Source organism: Populus euphratica, unplaced genomic scaffold (assembly GCF_000495115.2).
Source record: "Populus euphratica unplaced genomic scaffold, PopEup_1.0 scaffold77.1, whole genome shotgun sequence".
Lineage (NCBI taxonomy): Eukaryota > Viridiplantae > Streptophyta > Magnoliopsida > Malpighiales > Salicaceae > Populus > Populus euphratica.
In genome coordinates, this window is record NW_011499955.1 from 355122 (window position 1) to 368455 (window position 13334).

The following is a 13334-nucleotide window of genomic DNA, read 5'->3' on the forward strand; positions in this document are numbered from 1 at the left end:
TCATGTCATATTGAGAAGGTAGTTAAGAGGCAAACTACTCAATAAATTCTAAATAATCGATTAGGTATTAGAGCTTCAATAGATATTGTTCGTTGGCTTATATTTCAAGCATGTGCTTTTAGAGGACATGATGAACGTCCAAAATTAAAAAATCGAGGTAATTTTCTTGAAATGTTGGAACTTTTAACATCATATAATGAACAAGTAGGTGCTCTTGTTTTGGATAATTCTCCACAAAATGCTAAATACACCTCATATCAAATTCAAAAGGAAATTTTGCATGTCTTTGATAGAAATGTTCAGTCTTCAATTCATCATGAGATTGGTGATGCATGATTTTGCTTAATTGTTGATGAAGCTCGAGATGAATCCAGAAGAGAGCAAATGGCCCTTGTTATTAGGTTTGTTGATAGAAGTGGATTTATACGAGAATGACTTTTGGATATAATTCATGTCAAAGACACAACTACTTCAACTCTTAAGAAAGAGATTTCCTTTGTTTTATCTCATCACAATCTTGATGTTCAAAATATTAGGGGCCAAGTGTATGATGGTGCTAGTAATATGAGTGGAGAGTGGAATGGATTGCAAGCTTTATTCATTAATGATTGCCCTTATGCATATTATGTACATTGCTTAGCTCATCAATTGCAATTGGTTCTTATTGCTGTAGCTAGAGAAATTTCTGATGTTCACACTTTTTTTCAGAACTTGATTTTTATTATTAACATTGTTAGTGCTTCTTGTAAGCGTAATGATGAATTATGGGCTTTTCAAGCAGCTACAATTGAACATTTAGTTGATATTGGTGAGATTGAAACGAGTAAAGGAGTTAATCGAGTAGGTGGTTTGCAATGACCTGGAGATAGCAGATGGAGTTTGCACTTCAAATCTATTTGCAGATTGATAAAAATGTATAGGGCAACTTGCTTGGTTCTTGAAAACAACTCTTTAGATGAATCTACTTATTCTCAACGTGGTGATGCGGCCTTTTCATTTAACTTGCTAATGTCATTTGATTTTGCATTCATCTTGCATATAATACAGAATGTTATGGAAATTACTTATGTGCTTTGCCAAGCTTTGCAATAGAAATCTCAAGACATTTTAAATGTTATGCATTTGATGACTACCACAAAGACTTTAATTCAGAAGTTAAGAGATGATGGCTGGGAAACTCTTTTAGAAGAAGTGACATCATTTTGTAAGCATCAAGACATTGAAGTTCCTGATATGGATGCTTGTTTTTCTAGTGTGGGACGATCTCGCCGTAAAACAAAATCAATAATAGCTGACCATCACTATCGAGTTAATATATTTACAACTATCATTGATCAACAGTTGCAAGAGCTAAATAATAGATTAAATGAGCAGACAATTGAGCTTTTTAAGTTGAGCGCAGCTTTAGATCCTAAAAATAACTATAAATTATTCAGTGTTGAAGATATATGCTTACTTGTTGATAAGTTCTATCCTGAAGACTTTTTTGACAAAAAAAAAACTCATTTGAGATTTCAGTTGCAGCATTATGAGCTTGATGTGCCCAATCATCCAAAGTTAAAGAATATATCATCGATTGCTGATTTATGTCAAGGATTGGTTGAAATAGAAAAATCAACAATTTATCTACTCATTGATAGGTTGATTCGGCTTATTTTGACTCTTCCTGTTTCGACAGCAACAACTGAACGAGCTTTTTCAGCGATGAAGATTGTTAAAACAAGACTTCGCAATCGGATGGAGGATGATTTTCTTGCAAATTATTTGATTGTCTATATAGAAAAAGAAATTACTGAAAGATTCACAATTGATATGATAATCGATGATTTCTACTCCATGAAAGAACGACGAGCACAATTAAATTAAATATGTAAGAATCATTCTTTATTATTTTTTACTTTATTTCAAAGTTTTATCAAACATAAATAATGTATAACTTTAACTAATATTTCTTATATATTTTTTATATTTATATTTATATTTGATAGGTATAAAGACCAGCAAAATTAAAGTGATGAATACATTATAAAGATGACATTAACTTCATAGCTTTGACTCAACGTGGTATTGCTTTAAACTTCTTATTTTATACAAAGATCGTCATATGTTTGTAGTTACTTCTTTAAATTAAACTAAATTATGCAAAAAAATTTATTTTTATAATTTATGTATAGTAAATTAAAAATAAATATATTTTTATATTATTTTGGCCCCCTTATTAAATAATCCTACCTCCACCCCTACAAGAAGGGTATTATTTACATGATCACAACACCTTTTGATCGTATATATTATATTACAATTATAATTATAAAATAAGCTAAAATTATTATTATTATTATTATTATTATTATTATTATTATTATAAAATAAATTAAAAGAAAACAACCTTTTCCTATAGCCTTTTTACTGTTTTCCGATACCTAGCACATTAGGAAAATCGAGCATTTTTCGTTGTTACTTGAGCACGAAAAGTACATTTGGAGTTCCTTTTTTTTCATTAACTTAGTCACCACCGTTTTATGCTTTTATTTTAGGTCCTCAAATTTTGTTTTCATCACATTACAATCTTTGTATCATGAGAGAGGGGAAAGAAAGCCCTTAAAAATAAAAAAGAAGAATTTTGGTTAGCCATATTTCAACCATAAAAAAACTAATCTTCATATAAATAAATTCATCTTGAAAAAAAAATTAATGAATGTGATTTTACTCTTTACTCATGTCAAAAAAATAAATTAGGGCACACAAAGAGTTTTTTATTATGTTGATTTAAGATTTTTTGAGTGAATTGATAGTGCTTTGAGGTTGAAGATGAGGTTATTAGAGTTCTTGCGATATGTTTTAGAATGTTTTAAAGTGAACAAACTTAAATTTTATTTTGTAAACATAAAAAATGATACAAAAAAAATATTCAAGCATCCGTCATATTATCTTTTTAAATAGACAACAATACGTTATTCAATTTATTTAAAAATAAATAAAACATGTGTCCTAACCTTTCAAGCCCATGCACATTTAACTATTTTTTTTTTTACTCTGAACCATATACAAAGACCTGTGTCTTTTAAGACCAAGTTTGCCTAGCCTTTTTAAAGAATAAACCTAAAAATATAATTCATTATTGATTTTTATTTGTGCTATTAAAAGTAAGAAACAAGTAGACCTAAAAAATAATGTAATAATCAAACTACAAGCACTGAAGGGCACCAAATGATTGATTCTTGACTCAATATACATTTTATGTCAATAATATTTGTAAGTTAAATTCTTTTATTTGTTAATTTATATATGTTTTATATGTATTTGTAGAAATTAGATCAATTATAAAAGAACAAAAATCTCAAAATAATTTTATCTATTTTTCCTATTTTATATGTGTGTAACCAGATTGTAAATGCATAAAGAAAAAATATAATTAATAAATATAAATTTATCAAGGAGATAATTCTCGTTTGCTCTATATATTTCTCACATTTATACCTTTACCTACACTCTTTTCTAGTTTGTTGACATATTTATTTTTAAATTAATATATATATATATATATATATTATTGTCTTTTGTTTTTATTTAGGATCTTTAGTATGTAAAACTACACTACAATCACCATGTATATTTTTAATTTTATATATGCATGCACGTGTGTGCACATGCATAACTTTATAGATAAAAGAAAAGTATAAATTGCCTTTGTTAATAATTGAACCTCACATTCTTAACTAAACAAGAATAACCATTACCTATAAGTTATTGTACATTCTTTATACATATTTTGTTCTATATACTAATTTATGATTTATTTTAATTAATTTTTATTCAAGTGTTCTGTTATTTTGAGATTATATAAGTGTGATGCATATCTGGAAATATTATAAAATTGATCTTATTATTGTGATAATAAATATCTAAAACTAGTTTTAATGACATTGGTTCATCAATTATCCTAAAAGATATTGTTGCCTCAATTACCTCCACTAACTAACTTTATTCTTGTACATACTTCTAATGGAAAAAAACCTAAAATGTTCAGTGGTGTGGACTTTAAGAGATGACAACAAAAATTATTATTCTACTTGACCACTTTAAGTCATATATGGTTCTTACTGGAGGAGGCTCCAATTCTTAATGAAAAAAAATTGTATTTAGCCATGATTGATATGGTAAAAACATGGAAGTGTTCAAACTTTATATATAAGAATTTTATTCTTAATAGGGTTGACATGACAAAAACATTGATGTCTTCTCCAAAGTGCAGGAGTGTCGAAGTAATAAATAACCCGGCAAGACCGGGGTTGAACCACATGGAGGTCAATTGTAAAAATTATAAATAACAATAATACAACAACAATAACAATAACAATAGTAACAATAATACTACTACTAGTAGTAGTAATAATAGTAGTAGTAACCATCTAGGTGGTGGCTAAGTGGTAAGAACTTGGAATCAAGAGGTTTGCTCCCTCTGTGATCTCAAGTTCGAGTCTTTGGTTGCTTATATGATGACCACTAGAGGCTTATATGGTCGTTAACTTCAGGGCCCATAGGATTAGTCGTGATGCGCGCAAGCTGGCCTGGACACCCACGTTAATCTAAAAAAAAAAAAATAACAACTTGATCCATCGAAAAGACTCTTTTACCCTCGACAATAAGCTAAATAATTTTGTTAGAGAAGGGTAACCATGCGAATGTACAATAAAATATAAAATATGAGCACATGGACACATTTAAGCATTGACCCCAAATTGTTCTTTCTTTTTTATAACATTATAGAGTTAATACTTATTTTCTCTAACCAAACATCAACTAGATAAAAGAAGCTAACCTCTTCGCAAATTCAGGATTTCCCTCCCTTGGGATGAGATCTTGATTGGTGGTTCGGTTAAGGGCTCTTATCTAGTCCTCTCTCGACCAGGTGAACCCTTATGGTTCGTTTCTCTAACATCATTAACCCAGTTCGTCGATGGTTTCAATTGCTTCAAGAGTTAGGTTTTGATTTTAGTTAGGCATTGGATTCAAGCCATGATGCCACATCTAAAACAAAATAATTGGAACAAGTGCTATAAGTAAATATTTATTTTGATTGATTATTATAGAAAAATTATATTACTTTATAATGTGATATTGTATTGAAACAAAATTATCATCTCAAAATCGAATTATAAAATAAAAAATAGTCTGTTTAAATAATAATTCCATGTACAGTTATTCCATACAAATTATTCTATAGTAGATATGTCATGTAACATGGGAAAGCTTAAAAAACTATGGGGTCAGATTCGTAGAAAAAAGAGAGCAAATTCAAAATTCTACAACCATTTAGGACTAATATGAATTTTTTGAAAAACATTAAGGGGCAATTGCCTCCCTCCTCCTCCTCCTCTTGTTGTAACTTCGTCCTAGCAGTGGCAAAGAGTGGCGTCCCTGGATATTAGTGGACAACACTCTATATAAAATATATAGTCCAATCAAAACTGCAAAAATATTATGAGGGTCCTAGATAAGAAGTATAAGATTGATGATAATGGCATAAAAATATTTATGGTTTTGTTCATAACATGCAAGGATATTATGTTAAGGACTATTATTATCATAAATGGAAGAATACACAAGTCAATATGATTTAAAGTGTTGATGACAAAGACATAAAGCTTGTTGTAGTTGTGTTAGAAGTGAACTTGGTGAACAATCTTAAAGATTGGTGAGTTGATATTAAAGTCACTTATCTTACATGCTATAATATGAAGAGTTTTTCTAAGTATATAGCAACTGGTGATCAAATGTAATTATTTATAGGTAACTATTTTTTGTGCAAGATCGTAATGTATGGAAATATAGTGTTAAAAATAACATATAATAAAGAGATGACTCAAAACAATATAGTTTATGCTTATGATATTCAAAATAATCTTATTCTTGTCTCACTTTTATCAATGATTATATAAGTTATTGTTATGTCTATATGCTAAAAAGCAAATAAAAGGCCTTGAAAGTATTCAAACATTCAAAAAATGAGGTTGAAAATAAATTTAATAAGAATATCAAGGTGATAATAAGTAATAGACATGGAAAATATGATTCATCTTTTAATGAATTTTGTTCTGAGCATGACCTTATCCATCAAACTAAGGCTTCCCCTTATACACTACAAAAAATAGTATTGTTGAATGTTTAGTTAAAATAGTATTGTTGAATGTAAGAACTAAACGTTGAAAGAAATAATAAATTCTATATTGATAAGTTTAAAATTACCTCAAAACTTTTAAGAAAGGCCATTTTATTAGTAAATTATATTATAAATAAAATACTCCTTAAAAAAAATTAGATAAGACACCATATAAATCATAGAAGGATAGAAAACTATCATTTAAATATATGAAAGAGTGAAGACGTCTAGCCAAAGTCATGGTTCTTCTATTAAATAAAGTTAAAATAGAACCTAAAACTATTAATTGCATATTCATAAGATATGCTAATAACAATTTCCCTCATTCTTTCCTTATATATAAGTCAAATATTTTATATATTCCTATTAATATAATAATTGTATCTAGAAATGCATCATTTTCAAAAAATATTTTTTCATGTAAAAATATATAAGAAAAAATGCTATTAAGAGAGCTAATAAGTCCATTAATAGTGATTTTTAAGAAGTTAAAAAGAAAGAAAAATCTAAAAGAAGTAGAAGGACTAAAATATCTAAAAATTTTTTTCTTAATTTTATAAATTATCTATTATAAATTGAGCCTCAGACATTTTTTTTTTAAAAAAAAACAATGTCAACTCCATTAGCATCATTATGGAAAAAGGCCATCAACAATGAGACATAATCCATAATGCAAAATCAAACATAATAATTGACATAATCAAAAGATTTTTATCTTATTCTAAGTGCAGGAATATCGAGATAATAAATAACCTGACAAGACTAAGGTTAAACCATGTGGAAGTGAACTACATAAATTACAAATAATAATAATAATAATAAGTTAAAGAGGACTATAAGATATAAGATTATTGTGAGGATTAAATAATGATAAAAATAAATGTTAAGGTTAGATGATCCACTAATAATATTAAAAATAAATATAATATAAACTCATTTTATTACTCAAGTGGAAACTACACACAAAGAAGATTCCAATCGGATGATTTGTCATTAATAGCTCATTATAAATTATTATCATGATCATATTAATTATCTTATTTAAGTAACACCAAACTTTTAAATATTATTAGGAATTCATAATGCTAACTTATGTTAACAACAAATCAAGTTCCTTTTATAGTACAAGTGTAGGTTATACCATATGATTGACTATGAAAGTGTCAAGTATTTGTTGTACCAAGTGTTATACAATATAAATCTAGATTAACCATTTAACAAGTAAGGTATTAAGAATTAATAAGATAAAAATGATAGGGCATGTTAATAGCAAATTGTTTAGGATATAAGCATTAAAATTCATATTGAGTTTATATTATACTTATCCTAACACCATTAATAAAACTTTTTCATATTGACATAATAAAATTAACTAAATATAATGAATAAGAGAAATATAAATAAACAAGAGGAGAACATGATTATATAAGTATAGTAAATGAAATAAAAGGTACAAACAAGAGATTAATAAAGCCAAAACTTAAGCATTACAAAAATATAAAAAGAGAGAGCAAGAACATGATCTTGATCTGAAAAATAAGATGTCTAAATGCATGACAAATGTCTCATTTTGATAGGGTAAAATTTAAAATTATTGATTTGATGACTAATTGTTTAGTGAGTAGCCATATCTTGTATCAATTCTACTCCATATGAAAAAAATTATACAATTGATTAGAAATCCTAGATTTATGTTCAAAAGAATAACCATGTCTTGTATCAATTTAATAGTGGCATTCTTATCTGTTATTATAATGACTTATATTATATGAGGTGAAAAATAGAATAAGTTAAGCTTTTAATGATTTTTCTAGTTATAATATAGATGAATTGATATTGCAGAAGTCATGTACTCTCTTTAAAAAGGAGCACATTAGTAAAGGATTTTTGAAAATTCAAAATATTAAAAAATAATTATTTATCTAATATAAAATAATTATCTATCTTATATAATGACAAATATTTAAAATAATGTTTCTTAAATAAAAGCTAAAAATAATAACAAATCATTTCAAATACATTTTTATAAGGGTAGTTTGATGAAAATTTAGTTTTTTTTATTACTTATGTGCAAATAACATATCAATATGTTAGTTTAAATGATTTTTTTTTTAACAAATATACATATTGAAGATAATGTGTGTATATAAAGTTGAATAAATGATTAGTTATGCTTTACCAGTTTAAGATAGTGATTGGAAAAATAGTGCAAATCGTGTTTTTAAAATTTTTTATTTTTTTATTTAAAATATTTTTTTATATTTTTAGATTATTTTGATATGTTAATATCAAAAATAATTTTTTAAAAATAAAAAAATTTATGTCAATGTATTTCTAAATAAAAAATACTTTGAACTACTATCATTACTTTAATCCTAAACAAGTCTTAAATATGGAATGTTGATGTGAATTTTTTTTATTAATTTTTTATTACAAGTCTTAAATATGAAATGTTAATGTGAATTTTTTTTATTAATTTTTTATTACAAAACCAATCATAAAGTGCCAGATGTTTAACCTCTTAGTAAAATTTCTCATGATATATTTATTGTTAATTACTTTTGTTATAACAAAAACAAGAGATCATGTTTTAACCTTTGGATTAAGCCCCCTTTTTTAACTGTAAACTAAGAAGAAAATTTTATCAATGTACATGAATTTAATTAAATTTTTATTTACACTTTTATAACCTTTTACTCAAGTCCTTACATGGTAAAAATATTTAAAGAAACTAAAAAGGTTCCAACTTTTACTGTAATTTTATTATTGTATTGTTATGTATTGGAATATTGAAATAACCATTTCACCCCTATAAACATAACATAATTGGCTTTGGGATCAAGAGTATGAGAGTCTTTTTGTGTTATTATTTGCATAATAAAATTACTCATATGCCCTTACAGATAAAAATTGAAACACTAGCATGTATGGACTTTCGACCTTTTCTTTTTAGTTACAAAGTAAATTGACCACAATGCTCTTTGATCATAATCATTATATATATAATATATATATATATATATATATATATATATATATATATATAAATATATATAAAGAACCACCCTTAAATAATATGAAAAAATTGAAAATTAGATATGCTAAGATACATTGCAAGTAACCCTTAAAATGAAAGACCATAGTCAGCCAAGTCTTCTAATCAATAATTAAATTGAATTCATGCATGGGAAGAAAATCTGAAGTCAATTATGTTTCAAAAAAAAGAAAAGCTCAAGTCAGCCAACCACAAAATGTTCCTGTTTGGTAAAACCCTACAACTCTACTTTCCTCTAGTCGGTGGTGCTTTGTTACCCTACAACCGTACTTTCCTATTGGTTAAAAAACATTATGCTTACAAATGTTTCCAGTAATTAATTAATACTTGGTTGAATTCTATTAAGATGTCTTTTTTGGATATAAAATAATTAATAAGGAAATTACACATGCTACAAATATTTTATTTATATTTGATATTTTGCTAACAAACACTAAGTTATGTTTCTATAGCATTTTACTTTTCATCCTCTCAAAAATCACCATGGATTTGAAATAGTTAAATTTTTTTAAATTTTCAACTTGGCATTTAAACCTTTTTTTGTTTGATAAGTGAGCTTTTTTAGGACTAAATTAGCATCCAATTGTATTTTTTTGAGAAAATACTGAATTAAAAGATAAAAGACTAAAGTGTAAAAAATAATAAAATAAATAGTGTTTTACAATTTCATTTGAAAAGTTTATTTTAGCCCCTTTTATTTTTCAGCTATTAAATGACTAGTCCTTTTAGTTTATTAAAATTCAATTTTAATGTTAAACTTTATTTTTTTAATTTTTTAATTTTTTTACAAGAGATGAGAGAGAGACTCATTAAATTCTGATGTAAAATGAGAAATTCATCATGTTGACAATTTCAATCATAAAAATAATTGATTTTGACATTAATAGATTCCATTTCATTAAAGAAGTTTTACCTACGTGTTTTTTCCTTTTCCTTGTCCGAAGAGATAGATTTAGTTGTGAGAATAGTTCTAGCTTTAAGTTGATTTTGGACTTTTAAGCAGTTTTTTGGATTTATTCTGATAATAAATAGGTTTGTTAAGGTGTTTAAAGTCAAAATTGAATTAGAAAATGAGTTTAAATTGAACAAAACTAAATACCTTATCATCCTTGATCGCCATAATCTATAGAAAGTAAATGATGCATTATTTGTTTTTTTTTTTTAAATAAATAAAATGAATAATAGATTATCTATTTCTTTAAAAATTTAAAAATAAAACAACCCCAAGTGAGTCTGTTTATAAATCATATGTATATAAGGTATTTTTTTAATATTCAAACCTAATTAGATTTTTTTTTTATAAAACAAATAATTGACCCAAGTGGATTAAAATTTTTTCTATTTCAATATTAAATTAAAATATCATCACGTATCAATCCAAGTGAATTAAAATTTTTTCTATTTTAATATTAAATTAAAATATCATTCACTTTAATATTAAAATTTTTATATATTTTTTAATATACCTAGATATTTATTTTACGCTTCAGAAGTTTTTTGGCTCCATGTTATATGTGTTCATGCATTACAGTGATCCAACAAAATCATGGGACCCTCGAGATGTATATTTTTTATGATAACAAACTAACTGCAGCTCTGAGCTAACATCGATATAAGCAAACTCAAATCAAACCTCAAACCAGGTTAAGAAGATAGTCCCAAATAGACAAAGCAAACTAAGGCAGTACGATGTAGGATTAGCATTTGTTCAAATGATTTGGACCAAAATAATTCAATTAAACTGAATTTATTTTTCAAAATTTTGAACCTAGTGAAAGAACTATATCTAGCAGTTAGGGTTTGATTTTATATTTGTTAAAACTACATAAGTCCATTTTGAATTTATGAACCTTTGGATTTTTATTTATTTATTTATAATGTAATAAGCCTTGTGTGTTTTAAAATTCTTTCTAATCGGGTGATTTTTTTTAAAAAAATTAGACGAAATATTTTTTAAATTTTTATTGAATTATTTTAAAAAGATTGTTCAATTCAGTTAATCCCATCACTAAAGTTCTTTCTAATTGGGTGATTTTTTTAAAAAAAAATTAGACAAAATATTTTTTAATTTTTTATTGAATTATTTTAAAAAGGTTGTTCAATTCAGTTAATCCCATCACTAAAAAAAGCTCATCAAAATAATTTTAGTGCTACTGTGAAAGGCTATATAACAATATTAAAAACATATAAGTGGCGTGAGAGCAATGATATAGAAAACAAACCAAATAAAATATTATGAAGTGAGCATTTTATGCTTATATTTAATTAATTTTAAAACAAAATTTCTTTAAAAATACATAAATTTAACAAAGAACAATAAATAAAAATACCCGAGATAACCCGAGTTATTTTTTAAATCAATGAAAAGTCCTATGGAAAATGAAAACAAAAAATAATGGAGCCCGATCTCTAGTTAAATAAATATTTAAAAATAAAACTAAAAAAATATTGAGATTTTAAAAGGAGGAAGACAAGCAAATTAGGATGAATATTCTAGACCTAAATTAATATCTAACACTCCAACTCATTAAATTCTATAACCTGATTTAATTAAAATTTTCAATTCTTAACTAATTTAACATTGAAGGATAAGACAAGAAAAAAATATCAATTTAAAAAGTTTATCAAGTTAAACAAAACAAAAATAAAAAAAATGAATATAAAATATTATAGAAAAAAATTTGAAGGAGAATCAAATCATAAAAAAATTTTAATTTTAAAAATAATTTTAAATAAAAAGTAGCAATTAAGAGAATGAAAATTAAATCTAACATATTAATAATAATAAAAAAAATAAAAAAAATTTAATTTTACAAATTATTTTAAATAAAAAGTAGCAATTAAGAGAATGAGAATCAAATCTAACATATTAATAATAAAAAAAGGATGAAATCAAAAAAAAATTATTTTTATAAATTATTTTAAATAAAAAGTAAATTATTTTAAAGAAAAGAAATAGCAATAAAAAAATATAAATCAAATTTTAAAAAAAATAATTAAAAAATTGTACATGAAAATCGAGGATGAAAATGAAAAAATAAAGAAAAGAAAAGCTCATCTACATCAAATAAAAAATCCATTGATCATATACATTGTCTATGCATGAAAAGGTTACCATGGAGATTTCAATGTTGTCTCAAAAGCTTGTGTTTAGCCACCTAACAAGCGTGATTGCTATTCACTGATGCGTGCAATAAACAAATCTAACATATTAATAAAAAAAAAAAAAAATTTAATTTTATAAATTATTTTAAATAAAAAATAAATTATTTTAAAGAAAAGAAATAGCAATAAAAAAATATAAATCAAATTTAAAAAAAATAATTAAAAAATTGCACATGAAAATCGAGGATGAAAAAGAAAAAATAAAGAAAAGAAAAGTTTATCTACGTCAAATCAAAAATCCATTGATCATATGCATTGTCTATGCATGAAAAGGTTACCACGGAGATTTCAATGTTATCTCAAAAGCTTGTGTTTAGCCACCTGACAAGCATGATTGCTATTCACTGATGCGTGCAATAAATATATTAATTATTTTATTTTTAATAAAATTTATATTTATTAAATTATTAAATCATTCATAAATAAATTTGATAATAACAAAAAAATATGGAAGAAAGATGAAAACTCAGTTGAATGCAAGTTAAAAAAAAATTGATTTTAAAAGTAATATAGTTATTTAATTGTGTTTTAAGTAAAAATATTTAATTTTGTTTTTAAAAATAATTTAATTATTTCACTGAATAAACATAATGTAAAAAAACCAATTTATTCCCAAGTAATATAATAATTACAAATGAAAAAAAAACCTTTATTATCCCAACAACAACTTATTTGATTTTGTTATAGAAAAATGAAATAGCAATTACATTATTTCAATCAAATTAGCCTGGAGCGTAAGTGTTTTACTTATATTTTTAGTTTTTATTTTATTTTAATTTTGTAATTATAATTTGTAATGATAAACCAGTATTACTTAGAAATTACCCCATCCCAGCCCAGAATAAAATCAACCAAGCCAAAATTATCTTCTTGTTTTTTTTCAAGAAAAGAACCCAAATTGAACACCCAATATAAGCCCTGGGTTAAAAAGGTAATAACCCTCCAGCAAAA